The sequence below is a fragment of the Coregonus clupeaformis genome, chromosome 37, assembly GCF_020615455.1.
Source record: "Coregonus clupeaformis isolate EN_2021a chromosome 37, ASM2061545v1, whole genome shotgun sequence".
In the NCBI taxonomy this organism is placed as follows: Eukaryota; Metazoa; Chordata; class Actinopteri; order Salmoniformes; family Salmonidae; genus Coregonus; species Coregonus clupeaformis.
In genome coordinates this window covers 23,353,765-23,370,712 of record NC_059228.1, presented here as the reverse complement: position 1 = coordinate 23,370,712, position 16,948 = coordinate 23,353,765, and positions in this window count along the sequence as shown.

The following is a 16,948-nucleotide window of genomic DNA, read 5'->3' as shown; positions in this document are numbered from 1 at the left end:
TACCATAACCCTTACCTAACCATAACCATTTAAAAATGTAAACTTTAAAAATGGGATAGGGACATCAAGGAACCCAGATAGCATGGGCCCAACTGAGATGCAGCCTGTAAAATCTGACAACTCATTTGCATAGGGAGTGCCCATCACATTTTCTGACCTATCCAAACAAAGGATCGATTTTCTCTGGCTGCGAGAGTCACAGCTCCACCTGGTTTATATTTATTCAAAGGGCAGACTGGCTTGAGTCTCTTGATGTGTGTGATCTCACTGATGTTCTCAGACGGATTTAGAGCTCTCAACATGAACAAATACTAAAGAATTTCATAGAATTTAAGCAAGACCACTTTCTTTGTGCTTAAAGCTGAAGTTGTAACGAGTCAGCAGGCATTTGAATGGCATCTCTTCGTTGCTCAGAGGATGCTGGGCAGAATATTCTCTGTCGTCAGTTATATGAAATGTTGCAAATTTTAAGTATGATCATATTTCTTTGGTGAAATCTTATAGTAAGTCAGTTATAATTTGATTGTTACTATATTTAGAAAGCATTTCAATCATTACAAGCCCTATTCCTCTACTTTAGTTAAATGGGAAAAATATGATTTTTTATATTTTCATCAAATTTCTACAGTGTACTTCAACTTACGTCCTCAAAAGTGACTACACCTCAGCAATTTATAATTATTTTTTACCAGAAAAGGTGAGATTTTAATCTTTCTGGCAGTAGAAGTATTGTTTATGGCCCTCTCACCCTATAAAGCACTGCAACATCTCATACAATACATCCTGTCTGCTCTGAGACACAAATTAATTTAAGCTCATCAGTGCTGCACAGGAGTCAGAGCAGATGACTACCCTGTCTGGCCACACCTCCTCCACCCACTCTGCAGCCAATAGTATGGCCAACAACTTCATTGTGTAAATAGATAAATGATCCATTGCTCTTTTTGTCACTGCCACCTTAAACTCAGGAACACTAAAAGCTGCACCTGTCCTCCCTGTTTTAGGGTCCTTAGATCCATCTGTGAATATATTCAAGAAAGCATAGTATTGTGTTCTTAAATGTTCACTTACAACTGAATCTACTCCTTCCTCAACATCTCTTACCCTCTCAAGCAACCCTAGATCTATCACTGGCTGAGGGAGAAACCAAGGTGGGATAGCAGGATGAACCACAGAGGGGCTAAACTCTCACCATGCCATTACCTATCCATCCAAAGCTTGTATTCAGATTTCGTTCATGTTCCCAGCACTCTAGGAGGATGTGTAACCTTATGTCCTTGTAGATTTACCCAATATGTCATGGCTAGCTGTTCTCTTCTTAACTTTAACGGAATCGCTCCCAACTCTACCTGCATCGCTGCCACCGGGGAGGTCCTGAGTGCTCCACAACATTCTTAGGGCTTGGGCCTGGATAACATCTAGCTTTTTTAAAGATGTCTGAGCTGTTGATCCATATGCTATACTTCCATAATCCAGTGATGACCTTAACAGCACTATACAGTGGGGAAAAAATGTATTTAGTCAGCCACCAATTATGCAAGTTCTCCCACTTAAAATGATGAGAGAGGCCTGTAATTTTCATCATAGGTACACGTCAACTGTGACAGACAAAATGAGAAAAAAAATCCAGAAAATCACGTTGTAGGATTTTTTATGAATTTATTTGCAAATTATGGTGGAAAATAAGTATTTGGTCACCTACAAACAAGCAAGATTTCTGGCTCTCACAGACCTGTAACTTCGTCTTTAAGAGGCTCCTCTGTCCTCCACTCGTTACCTGTATTAATGGCACCTGTTTGAACTTGTTATCAGTATAAAAGACACCTGTCCACAACCTCAAACAGTCACACTCCAAACTCCACTATGGCCAAGACCAAAGAGCTGTCAAAGGACACCAGAAACAAAATGGTAGACCTGCACCAGGCTGGGAAGACTGAATCTGCAATAGGTAAGCAGCTTGGTTTGAAGAAATCAACTGTGGGAGCAATTATTAGGAAATGGAAGACATACAAGACCACTGATAATCTCCATCGATCTGGGGCTCCACGCAAGATCTCACCCCGTAGGGTCAAAATGATCACAAGAATGGTGAGCAAAAATCCCAGAACCACACAGGGGGACCTAGTGAATGACCTGCAGAGAGCTGGGACCAAAGTAACAAAGCCTACCATCAGTAACACACTACGCCGCCAGGGACTCAAATCCTGCAGTGCCAGACGTGTCCCCCTGCTTAAGCCAGTACATGTCCAGGCCCATCTGAAGTTTGCTAGAGTTCATTTGGATGATCCAGAAGAGGATTGGGAGAATGTCATATGGTCAGATGAAACCAAAATAGAACTTTTTGGTAAAAACTCAACTCGTCGTGTTTGGAGGACAAAGAATGCTGAGTTGCATCCAAAGAACACCATACCTACTGTGAAGCATGGGGGTGGAAACATCATGCTTTGGGGCTGTTTTTTCTGCAAAGGGACCAGGACGACTGATCCGTGTAAAGGAAAGAATGAATGGGGCCATGTATCGTGAGATTTTGAGTGAAAACCTCCTTCCATCAGCAAGGGCATTGAAGATGAAACGTGGCTGGGTCTTTCAGCATGACAATGATCCCAAACACACCGCCCGGGCAACGAAGGAGTGGCTTCGTAAGAAGCATTTCAAGGTCCTAGAGTGGCCTAGCCAGTCTCCAGATCTCAACCCCATAGAAAATCTTTGGAGGGAGTTGAAAGTCTGTGTTGCCCAGCGACAGCCCCAAAACATCACTGCTCTAGAGGAGATATGCATGGAGGAATGGGCCAAAATACCAGCAACAGTGTGTGAAAACCTTGTGAAGACTTAGAGAAAAGATTTGACCTGTGTCATTGCCAACAAAGGGTATATAACAAAGTATTGAGAAACTTTTGTTATTGACCAAATACTTATTTTCCACCATAATTTGCAAATAAATTCTACAATGTGATTTTCTGGATTTTTTTTCCTCATTTTGTCTGTCATAGTTGACGTGTACCTATGATGAAAATTACAGGCCTCTCTCATCTTTTTCAGTGGGAGAACTTGCACAATTGGTGGCTGAGTAAATACTTTTTTTCCCCACTGTATATATCATTTTCAACACCATTTAATCTGCCCCCCACATCACATTCAATATTTTCTTTCCTTTGACAACTACTCTGTTAATATGCTCCGCCCATGTAATTTGAGTGTCAAACCAGACCCCCAGGAACCTAAACCATCCCATCCTCTCCAGATTCCTTCCATACAACTTTAAGTATATTTAGTCCCCAACCTTCCTTCTAGAAAAAAATACAGTCTGTGTTTTCTCAACTGAAAGCATTAAGCCCCACCTGAGGGACCACTGCTCAACTTCACTGATCGCTTCTTGAACTCTTCTGGCTGTATGGGGAATATTTCTCCCTCTCTTCCACAGTTCCCCATCATCCGCAAACAATGACCCCCAATATCACAGTACAGGATCCATCGTTCCGCTACCTTTCCTGAACCCACTTTGATTTGGTGACATTAGTCCTCTACTCTCCAGAAAGTAAGTCAGCCTTTCTGTTATCATCCTTTCCATAAGTTTACATACGTGAGATGTCAACGCTATCGGCCTATAGCTTGAAGGACTAGTAGGGTCTTTCCCTGGTTTCCGTATCGGCACCACTACAGCCTGCTTCCAACTTCCAGGCAGTTTCCCTTCCTGTCACGCGTTATTGTAAAGGCCCAATACTTTCCCCATTGCAGTGTCACTGAGATGAGCCATCATGATGTAACATCTCATCCTTCCCAGGAGATGTTACCCCAGCTTTAGCTAATGCACTCTTCATCTCAGCCAACATAAAAGGGGCATTCAATGCATCCCCCACCATCTCTCTCTGATCCAGGACCCCTGGATGTTCTCCTCTGACCCTCTCTCTCCTATGCTGCCCCTCTTCCGTCAGATAATTTGAGCTGTGCACCTTTAAAAATGCCTGGGCTAACATTCCTGCCTTCTCCATATCTCTCACTGCAACAATCTCCCCACTTTTCAGCACAGGGAGATCCCAATCTCTCCCACAGGAGTGGTCCTGCCTATGTTTCCACAGAACTGGCGCTCTTAGTTGTCCTTAATGATCGTCCTTACTACTGCTTGTGCTTGTTTATACTGAATCAGGTGCTGGTAATTATGGGACATTTTCAACATTCTGAAAGCCCTGTTCCTACACTTTACTGCTTCTCTACACTCTTCAGTCCACCAGGGAACTGCGTTACTCTTTCTTCCCCCTGTATCCATAGGAATCACCTGGCTTGCAGTCCCTACTATTGCTTCTCTCTCATCATTCACTGTTTCTATATCTGAATTAAGATCAATCTGAGACAGCTCCTGTTCACGCAACTCCTGAAACTGACCTCACTCTGCTTTCCCAAATATCCATCTCCTCAATCCATTTCCTACTGAATCTTCCACCTTCAACCCTACAATACATGTTAGGATAGTGATCACTACCCCCTGTAGATTCTTCCAAAACCTCCCAACAAAATCTGCCTGCCATTGAACTTGAGATCAAAGTAAGATCCAGAGCAGATTCATTTCCAGTTACTGGGTCAATCCTGGTTCCCCGGCCGTCATTAAGACTCACAAGCCCTTTCTCATCCAGTAGTACCTCCAACACTTGTCTGTTCACATCAGTCCATAACCCTCCCTAGAGCGTACTATGATCACTAAAATCGCCACACCACATTACCTGTCTCCTATCTTGACCTTACACATTCCCAAGGGCCATCAACTCTAGCCTCTAACACAGGTTGTAAAAGTACACTATTACCATATTCCCCCTCCCAAACACACCTCTACCACTACATACTCCTGTTCCACTCCCTCTCCCACACACCTATATGGGATCCCCTGCTTTTAAAGGTAGCACACCCTCCTCCCCCTGCCACCCTATCTCTACGGACTGCAACATAACCTTGTAATACAACATCTAGAGTAAGTTTAAGCCATGTCTCCTGGAGACATATCACATCACGTTTGGCTGGTAACTCTTCAAGAAACTGTTTGAACTCTTGTCCATTAGCCATCAAACGAATGGCATTCCATTGAAGGATTAACACCATTATGAAAATTAACCTATTTATTATCTTTATTTAACTAGGCAAGTCAGTTAAGAACAAATTATTATTTACAATGACGGCCTACACCGGCCAAACCCGGGCCAATTGTGCGCCGCCCTATCACGGCCGGTTGTGATACAGCCTGGAATCGAACCAGGGGGTCTGTAGTGACGCCTCAAGCACTGAGATGCAGTGCCTTAGACCGCTGCGCCACTCGGGAGCTGATCTCATTGACACTGCAATGGGGAAAGTATTGGGCCGTTACAATACATGACTCCTGGCTGGACTGATTCTCAATTTTATTGAGGTCATCCTGTACATTTTCTCATGTCAGTCCTGTGATCCCAAGATACCTCACTGCCTGCTCCACTATAATCTTCATCTTCTAATGTAATTTCTATGCAATTGATTGCTGCTGTCACAAATGTAACAACCTTCATCATGTCTCCTACCAGTCATTGTGTTCTCCCCCATTCTGCTCCCTCCATCACGCCCAACCTGCATCCCGATCTGCCCTGGAATACCTGGTCTTCTAGGTGCCCCGATTGTTTCTGTGTGAACTACCTTCACTGCTTCTGCTTCGTTCACTCCTCACCTGCTGCACTTCCACCAGTCTTTTCATCACTGAACAGCCCCCATACACCACACTATGGGCGCCCCCACTGTTACAGCACTTTAACTGAACCATATCTCCACATTCCCCATATGTATGTTCTCCCCCACACTCCTTTTGCCTTTACACCCCGCCGCCACATGCCCAAACCTTTGACAGTTATAGCAACGCAATGGTTTCTGAACATATCCTCGCACATAGTAACTCATATACCTAATCCTAACTTTTTCTGGCAGTACCAGATCCTCAGAGTTTAGTAGCACTGACAAGCTATCCACCTTCTTCCCATCTAGTGTCATCTGGAGGCACTTTGCCTCAATAAGAGAGCCTCTCTTCAAGTCTTCCTTTATTTATTTAATGTTAACCATTTCTGGAACTCCTGTAATAACTTCCTTCACCCACTGCCGTCCAGTTTGATCCGGCATGCTACTATCAACCACACGTTTACCACAGGACATTGGTGGCAGCTTAATTGGGGAGAATGGGCTCGTGGTAATGACTGGAGCGGAATCAGTGGAATGGTATCAAACACAAACACATTGGTTTCCAGGTGTTTGATGGCATTCCATTTGCGCCGTTCCTTCCATTATTATGAGCTGTTCTCCCCTCAGCAGCCTCCACTGACATTTACATACAGTACCTGCTTGACTTTGAGCACCTTCTTATACTGTTTAGCATTAAAACACACCACCACCAAAGAACTTTAGCAGCAGACAGAACAAAGAACTTTAGCAGCAGACAGAACAAAGAACAAAAAACTTTAGCAGCCGACAGAACAAAGAACAAATAACTTTAGCAGCAGACACAACTTCACCTACTTCACTCTCTAAATCCCTACTCAACATGATCAGACTCACTTCCGTGACTCCACCTTGAACTCCACTTCCTGATGCCATCTTTACCCATAACCCCTTATATGCTGTCCTACAGGTAAACTCAAAAGGTGACCACCAGGTGTCACATAGCAAAGTAAGGGTTTCTAATATACATATTTAACATAATAACAGTTTCCATACAATTCTAAGCATTTCTATTCAATAATAAATCAACCAAATTATCTTCTATACATTTTGTTTTCTTATATACAAAATGGCTCTAACAGCCAGTATTGACATTATTTAAAACAGCTCAGACTTCACAGTTCAGCCTCAAGCAGTTGTCAAAGCTGAACCTTCTTCCACCTATAAAACCTACTGTGTGCACCAGAGGAGGCTGGTGGGACGAACTGTAGGAGGATGGGCTTATTGTAATGGCTGGAATGGAATTAATGGAATGGAGTGTTTGATGTGTTTGGTACCATTCCATTTATTCCATTCCAGCCATTACAATGACCCCTTCCTCCTATAGCTCCTCCCACCAGTCAACACTTGTGTGCACAAATCCCTAGGTTTCTGTCATCATGATAACCTTTGGATTTGCAAACTCATGTTTTTGGATATTGTGGCTTGAAAGCTAGAGTGGTGCAAGTTTAATTAGGCAACACTTTTATTGAATTTCCATCAGTCTGCTAGCATTTAGAAGTTCAAGTGTGACAGAATGGCTAGCTGTAGTGGTTGCTATTCAAAGATCAAATGCAATGCACTTGATCTTGCAATGCAAAACACTTGATCTTGCAATGCAACGCACTTGATCAGTAAAAGCTTTTATTTCTCTTCTCATTACAAGTTTTCCATGGATTCTGCCCTCTCAAAAGAGCCTCAGGTTGTAACTGTTGGTGATCTCCTCAGAACAGTAACGATGGGTCTGTTTATTATTCTGATCAGGCAGACATTGCCCATGAAGAAAAAGGAACGCAGCATAAGGAACAATAGAGGAGGAAGAGGAAAAACGAGACACCTGAAAATGAAGCAACAGTCTCCAGTCTCTTGGGCTCTCCACAGATCACTCAACACTGATCAAAGTTCAAACACAACTCAGCGGCCGTGTCCGAAATCTGGCTTGCATACTCCTTTTCATTTTTTGTATGTTTTATTTGTCTCACTTTAATCCCATTTTTTATTTATTATTTAATTGTCTACATCAATTCCAATCCCCCATATGTTATATATATATATATATATATATATATATATATATATATATATATATATATATATATATATATATGATGGGCACTTCTTACGTACCATACGGTCAAGCAGCTCCCACAACAGCTCAATAGGGTTGAGATCCGGTGACTGTGCTGGCCACTCCATTATAGACAGAATACCGGCTGACTCCTTCTTCCCTAAATAGTTCTTGCATAGTTTGGAGCTGTGCTTTGGGTCATTGTCCTGTTGTAGCAGGAAATTGTCTCCAATCAAGCACCGTCCACAGGGTATGGCATGGAGTTGCAAAATAGAGTGATAGCCTTCCTTCTTCAAGATCCCTTTTACCCTGTACAAATCTCCCACTTTACTACCAAAGCACCCCATCACATTGCCTCCACCATGCTTGACAGATGGCATCAAGCACTCCTCCAGCATCTTTTCATTTGGTCTGCGTCTCACAAATGTTCTTCTTTGTGATCCGAACACCTCAAACTTCGATTCGTCTGTTCATAACACTTTTTTCCAATATTCCTCTGTCCAGTGTCTGTGTTCTTTTGCCCATCATAATCTTTTATTTTTATTGGCCAGTCTGATATTTGGCTTTTTCTTTGCAACTCTGCCTAGAAGGCCAGCATTCCGGAGTCGCCTCTTCACTGTTGACGTTGAGACTGGTGTTTTGCGGGTACTAGTTAATGAAGCTGCCAGTTGAGGACCTGTGAGGCGTCTGTTTCTCAAACTAGACACTCAGTTGTGCACCGGGGCCTCCCACTCCTCTTTCTATTCTGGTTAGAGCCAGTTTGCGCTGTTCTGTGAAGGGAGTAGTACACAGCATTGTACAAGATCTTCAGTTTGTTCACTTTTTTGTTGTTGTTGTTTTATTTTACTTTTTTATTAAAAAATAAATGCATTGTTGGTTAAGGGCTGGGCTGTAAGTAAGCATTTCACGGTAATGTCTACAACTGTTGTATTCGGCGCATGTGGCAAATAAAAATGGATTTGATTTGATTTGATTTACTCAGCACAACAGTTTTCAGCTGTGCTAACATAATTGCAAAAGGGATTTCAAATGATCAATTAGCCTTTTAAAATGATAAACTTGGATTAGCAAACACAATGTGCCATTGGAACACAGGATTGATGGTTGCTGATAATGGGCCTCTGTACGCCTATGTAGATATTCCATTAAAAATCAGCAGTTTCCAGCTACAATAGCCATTTACAACATTAGCAATGTCTACACTGTATTTCTGATCAATTTTATGTTATTTTAATATACAAAAAAATTGCCTATCTTTCGAAAACAAGGACATTTCTAAGTGACCCCAAACTTTTGAATGGTAGTGTACATATAAATACATATACATACATATATATATATATATATATATATATATATATATATATATATATATATATATATACATATATTTCCCTTTATTACTTTCCAACCCCACCACCCCTCCCCTAATTGGAGTAAACTAGTGAACAACAACGCTTAGGTCTCTACTTCCAGCTTATACATACTATATACATTTTATGGACACAGTCAATTTTACAATAATTCTATTTTGTTTGTTTTTACTCCTGAACTTCCCCTACCCTCAACCTCTCAGATCATTGATGTCCATCCGGTTTGCTTCTATATGCCATATCTTTCCAACTGTGCTCTTTCACGAAAGCTCTCAACCTATAACCTATATACATATTATGGAGACAGTATGCTTTACATTAGTCATCCTGTTGTTATTAGTTGTTGTTAGTTGTTATTAGTCCCATCCTTCAGCTCCATTCAACACCTCCCATCTATCTCCCAACACCATCCATATTGGATTTCTATTTGCCATATAATTTATCTTTCAACTGAACTGTGATGTTTCACAAAAGTTCTGAACCCTTCTATTCTCATTGTTTCTACAGATTGTAAATTGAAAATAAACATTTTTGCTAAAAGTATTATTATATTATTGATCGGTTGACTATGACTTTTCAGATCACCCAGTAGTGCTATCTGCAGGGTTAGCTCCAGGTAAATATTGCAATCCTTCAGCCATTCCTGGACCTGTGACCAAAAACAAGCTAAAAATGGACAGTACCAAAACAAATGATCTAATGATTCTCTCTTCGCAGCAAAATCTGCAGAGCTGGGAAGATTGTATCCCCCATATAAATAACATTATATTGGTAGCAAGAATTTGTATAATAATTTAAATTGAAAAATTCTAAGTTTTGAATCCATCGTCATTTTGCGTATCAGTTCATAAACAATTTGCCATGGAATCGTTACGTCAAAAATCTCTTCACAACTATTTTGCAATCTATATGGGACGGCTGTCAATCTTTTGGTCCTTAAATGAAACTGGTATACTTTTTTATTTATCCCAATATTCTTTAACCAATTATGGTCTTTAATGCAGGGCCAACAGACAAGTTCATTACTTTTTCCCCCTTCCACTTTCCTCTTACATATGCAGACATTTCCATATGAATGTGCGACATCACTCCACCAGTCCTACCTATGATATCATTTGTGAAGATTATTCCTTTTAAAAACATTTTTTTAAATCAATTAGTATATTTGAGTTTAACCACAATATTTGTTGCATTATTTGTTCTGTCATTTCTGGAGAATTAAATTGAAATTGCAACCAACATTCCATGACTTGTTTTAGAAATAGTGATATTTGGGAGATTATTTCCTTTTCAAATAACTGAAAGTGAGAGGTTGTAATCTGAATAAAGGGAAAAAGGCCATTCTTGAACATGGGGTGAGACAATCTTATTAATTTGCTAGAGAACCAGTTCGGATTTAAGTATAACTTTTGCATGACTGAAGCTTTTAGTGATAGGTCTAATGCTTTAATATTTAGTAATTTCTGTCCTCCGAATTCATATTAATTATATAAATAGGCCCATTTAATTTTGTCTGGCTTGCCGTTCCAAATAAAATTGAATATTTTTTTCTCATATAATTTAAAAAAACTGTTCGCTAGGCGTAGGCAAGACCTTAAGCAAATAGGTAAACTGGGATAATAATAAAGAGTTAATCAGGGTGATTTTTCCACAAATAGACAGGTATTTACCTTTCCATGGTAGCATGATCTTATCTATTTTCGCTAACTTTCTATAAAAATGTATTGGAGTGAGATCATTTATTTCATTTCATTTGGGATATGTATTCCGAGTATATCCTTTCAACTCCTCTAATTGTTACCTGCAGCAAGATAGCTCAGATAGCAGTGCATTTTTGAATGTTGAATGTAAAACACACCAACAGTATACAAAGGTTAATTACAAACAAGAAACTATTTAAAATGAGAAAACAGAAATACACTTTAGGTTTAACCCTTTGATGCGTACGATTACATATTTGTGATCATGGTTGAGTGGACCCTGCAGTGTACCATTGCAAATATGTGATTGGAACAGTAACAACAGAACTTATTTTATTTTTTATTTTTATTTCACCTTTATTTAACCAGGTAAGCCAGTTGAGAACAAGTTCTCATTTACAACTGCGACCTGGCCAAGATAAAGCAAAGCAATGCGATAAAAACAACAACACAGAGTTACATATGGGGTAAAACAAAACATAAAGTCAAAAATACAACAGAAAATATATATACATTGTGTGCAAATGTAGCAAGTTATGGAGGTAAGGCAATAAATAGGCCATAGTGCAAAATAATTACAATTAGTGTTAACACTGGAATGATAGATGTGCAAGAGATGATGTGCAAATAGAGATACTGGGGTGCAAATTAGCAAAATAAATAACAATATGGGGATGAGGTAGTTGGGTGGGCTAATTTCAGATGGGCTGTGTACAGGTGCAGTGATCGGTAAGGTGCTCTGACAACTGATGCTTAAAGTTAGTGAGGGAGATAAGAGTCTCCAGCTTCAGAGATTTTTGCAGTTCGTTCCAGTCATTGGCAGCAGAGAACTGGAAGGAATGGCGGCCAAAGGAGATGTTGGCTTTGGGGATGACCAGTGAGATATACCTGCTGGAGCGCATACTACGGTTGGGTGTTGCTATGGTGACCAATGAGCTAAGATAAGGCGGGGATTTGCCTAGCAGTGATTTATAGATGGCCTGGAGCCAGTGGGTTTGGCGACGAATATGTAGTGAGGTCCAGCCAACAAGAGCGTACAGGTCACAGTGGTGGGTAGTATATGGGGCTTTGGTGACAAAACGGATGGCACTGAGATAGACTACATCCAATTTGCTGAGTAGAGTGTTGGAGGCTATTTTGTAAATGACATCGCCGAAGTCAAGGATTGGTAGGATAGTCAGTTTTACGAGGGCATGTTTGGCAGCATGAGTGAAGGAGGTTTTGTTGCGAAATAGGAAGAAGATTCTAGATTTAACTTTGATTTGGAGATGCTTAATGTGAGTCTGGAAGGAGAGTTTACAGTCTAACCAGACACCTAGGTATTTGTAGTTGTCCACATACTCTACGTCAGACCCGTCGAGAGTAGTGATTCTAGTCAGGTGGGCGGGTGCCAGCAGCGTTCGATTGAAGAGCATGCATTTAGTTTTACTTGTGTTTAAGAGCAGTTGGAGGCTACGGAAGGAGTGTTGTATGGCATTGAAGCTCGTTTGGAGGTTTGTTAACACAGTGTCCAATGAAGGGCCAGATGTATACAAAATGGTGTCGTCTGCGTAGAGGTGGATCTGAGAATCACCAGCAGCAAGAGCGACATCATTGATATACACAGAGAAAAGAGTCGGCCCAAGAATTGAACCCTGTGGCACCCCCATAGACTGCCATAGGTCCAGACAACAGGCCCTCTGATTTGACACAATAAACTCTATCTGAGAAGTAGTTGGTGAACCAGGCGAGGCAGTCATTTGAGAAACCAAGGCTATTTAGTCTGCCAATAAGAATGCGGTGGTTGACAGAGTCGAAAGCCTTGGCCAGGTTGATGAAGACGGCTGCACAGTACTGTCTATTATCGATCGTGGTTATAATATCGTTTAGGACCTTGAGCGTGGCTGAGGTGCACCCATGACCAGCTCGGAAACCGGATTGCATAGCGGAGAAGTTACGGTGTGATTAGAAATGGTCGGTGATCTGTTTGTTAACTTGGCTTTCAAAAACGTTCGAAAGGCAGGGCAGGATGGATATAGGTCTGTAACAGTTTTGATCTAGAGTGTCACCCCCTTTGAAGAGGGGGATGACCGCAGCAGCATTCCAATCTCTGGGGATCTCAGACGTTACGAAAGAGAGGTTGAACAGGCTAGTAATAGGGGTTGCGACAATTTCGGCGGCTAATTTTTGAAAGAAAGGGTCCAGATTGTCTAGCACAGATGATTTGTAGGTGTCCAGATTTTGCAGCTCTTTCAGAACATAAGCTGTCTGAATTTGTGTGAAGGAGAAGGGGGGGGTTCCTAACTTCCCTGAAAAGTTGCATATCTTGGGGGCTATTCGATGCTAATGCAGTACGCCACAGGATGTTTTTGTGCTGGTCAAGGGCAGTCAAGTCTGAGGAGAACCAGGGGCTATATCTGTTCTTTGTTCTGACTTTTTTGAATGGGGCATGCTTATTTAAGATTGAGAGGAAAGCACTTTTAAAGAACAACCAGGCATCCTCTACTGACGGAATGAGATCGATATCCATCCAGGATACCTGGGCCAGGTCAATTAGGAAGGCCTGCTCGCTAAAGTGTTTTAAGGAGCGTTTGACAGTGATGAGGGGTGGTCGTTTGACCACGGACCCGTTACAGACACAGGCAATAAGGCAGTGATCGCTGAGCCTGTTGAAGACAGGAGGTGTATTTAACAATCATTGTGCTTGGATTCAGGTTGTACCTGGTAGGTTCCTTGATAATTTGTGTGAGATTGAGGACATCTAGTTTGGATTGTAGGATGGCCCGGTGTAAGCTTCCCAGTTTAGTCCAAGCATAATAATGAATTCATTTCCAGGGCACAGCTGGGCGATAAATGTGGATTTTTAGAAGTAGGAGCTCAAACTGGTTGGGCACAGACCTGGATAGTATGATAGAGCTCTGCAGGCTATCTCTACAGTAGATTGCACCCCCCCTTTTGGCAGTTCTATCTTTGTGGAAAATGTTGTAGTTGGGGATTGTAATTTCTGGATTTTTGGTGGCCTTCCTAAGCCAGGATTCAGACACTGCTAGAACATCATTACAACTGATAGACTCTAATAGTTAGACTTGATATTGAAATGGAACAAGAAGGGCCCATGCATCCAAACCTTTTGAGTATCAGGCAATTGACTCCCTCAGGAGGTTGAAAAAGTTTGGCATGGACCCTCAAATCCTGAAAAGGTTCTACAGCTGTACCATTGATAGCATATTGACTGACTGCATCACTGCTTGGTATGGCAATAGCACCGCACTAGATCGCATGGCGCTACAGAGGGTTGTGCGGACAGCCCAGTACATTATTGGGGCCAAGCTCCGTGCCATCTGGGACCTCTATATCAGGCGGTGGGAAAATCGTCAAAGACTCCAACCACCCAAGCCAGAGACTATTTTCTCTGCTGCCGCACGTCAAGAGGTACTGGTGCATCAAGTCTGACACCAACAGGCTCTTGAACAGCTTCTATCCCCAAACAATATGACTGAAAAATAAATAACAAAATAGTTCACCTTGTATCTTTATGGACCTTTTATTTCAGTATTTGCACTGTGTCAATGCACACTCACAGGGCCCTACACACTCACACATACTGTCACTCCAACACACACACACACAAACACTCACTCCATCATTTGCTCACTCACACATAATATGCACATACATTTATACGGACTCTACACACCCACTCACATACAAGCTTCTGCTTCTCTGTTTATCTAATATCCTGTTGCCTAGTCACTGTATATAGTATGTTTACTTACTTACTTTATTGTGTATTTCATATTCTGTATTCTTATTTCTCCTGTAGTTTTTTTTTCTAGTAATACATTGTTGTTGATTACTGCATTGTTGGGTTTTTCACTGTACTTGTGCATGTGACATTAAAACTTGAAACTTGACATTCAGGCATTTAAAGTATACTTGTCACATACTATAAAACTATTTTTTTTCTCACACTCAAATGGCCTACTATTTAGGGTATTTGGATATGGCCAGCTTTTCAGACTGAGTACACACATCAAGATTACAAATGCAGTAAAATGTGGAGCACTCTGGGAAGATTACTAGATCTCTTTAGTAGCTCCTGCAATGTACTTCAAACTTTGATAGGCATAAACACAATTAACCTTATGCCATCCACACCCCACATAAACACTGTTTTCCTTCAGCTCTCCTCATTAGGTCGTAATTGATGCTGAGAACAAAATAGCTTTTCCATGGACCCTCCTTTCGTTCTTAGCGTCAATTACAATCTAATGAAGAGAGCCGAAGGAAAACTGTGTTTTGGGGTGTGTGATGACAGAGAGTTAATTGTATTTACGACTTTTAGAGTCTAATCAATAAGATTGGTCCTCTGTAGCTCAATTGGTAGAGCTTGTAACACCAGGGTAGTGGGTTCGATCCCCGGGACCACCCATACGTAAAAATGTATGCACACATGACTGTAAGTCGCTTTGGATAAAAGCGTCTGCTAAATGGCATATTATATTATAAAATTAACCTTTAGTGTCATAGAAGATGTTCCATTCTATCTAGACACGTTTTGTCACACGCATTATGATCATTATAGATTGATGATGTATATGTAGCTAGAAACACTGTGCTTGAATGATCAATAACAATACAGGTTTATTATGAGTTTGCCGTAAACTATTTAATTGTTTATGTAAGTTAATGTTTTCATTGTTGTCATAAACTGCTATTAAACATAATGTCGAGCATTATATTATGTTCATAACCGCCATTACCCATTAGGACAGGTTGGAAGCCTCATTGGTTTACCATATTGTATGTGAATTCAAGTGTATCAGAATGACTTTACACTACAGCAGTTCTAATCACTTAATTAATATTCAGGGAGTCATGTTTTGCACACAATTCAGTCATTGTCCTTCATGTGCAGTCATTTTTTTCTGTAGTCCCTAAAGACTTGTTGTCCTTGCAATGACACTCAAATAAAGACATAAACAATATGGCAATGAAGTGTCTCTCATTACAACTGATAGACTCTAATAGTTAGACTTGATATTGAAATGGAACAAGAAGGGCCCATGCATCCAAACCTATTGAGTATCAGGCAATTGACTCAAAGGCTACAGTATATGTCCCTTAGCATCCAGCCAGTATATGCCAGTATATATACTGTAGCGTGATGTTGAAGTGATGATTTTAAAGAGTCAATAAAGCAGAAATAAGCTATAATTGACCATACCATTATGAAATCTGCAGGACTCATCCATACCAGCAAGGGGGCCTCCGTTCCATTCTCTCCCTCTCATCACTCATGTGAAAAGATATTCTGAAGAGGTGGGCATGATGGGATAGCATTGTAATAGAATTCTGAGCACATAAAACATTGATTTAGCCCAGTCTTAATGTATATGATAATGGCTTGGGGGATGGGCTGTTCGGTGTAGGGCAGCATAACTCTGTACTAAGGTGTATGCACTCACTAACTGTAAGTCGCTCTGGATAAGAGCGTCTGCTAAATGACTAAAATGTTAAAATGTGAACGGAAGTCCAAGATGCATGCGTAATGGGCGTTTGATTAAAGCAGGCGCCTAATGCAGATAAGACAGTTTAGTGTAGTCAGCCAGAAGTGCTTAGGGGCACAACCTTCTCTGTCCTTGTGTGAAAAGGAAAAGCAAATCACTTGTTCGAAAGACTGTGGCAAACTTTTTGTTTTGTGGAGCGTCAAGTCTTTGGATGGGATGTGGTTGAAAAGATAACAATATGGCTACATGGAGTCAATAAGGATTTTATGACTCCAAAGTTGTATTGTCAGACAAGTCCAAATAACTATCCTTGAATCAACCAATCAATACTGTACTGTCAATGCAAACATTAGAAGTTCAATGGCATGTTTACTTTATAGCGCTATGGATACAACTACTGGAGTAAACAATGCTGTCATGTGTTTGATTGAACCATTTTGCATGTGGCAAAATGTGCATTGAAGGAGTCTTCAAGATAATGCCAAATGCTTTGTGTCATAGCCAACAGCATTGACTATCATTAAAACATGCTTAATAGTGTATTTTACCACAGGTCCTTGGTGTTTCTGAGAAATGCAAATATCTTTGTAAGAAGTATTTATTTTTAAAAAGTGCCTCTTA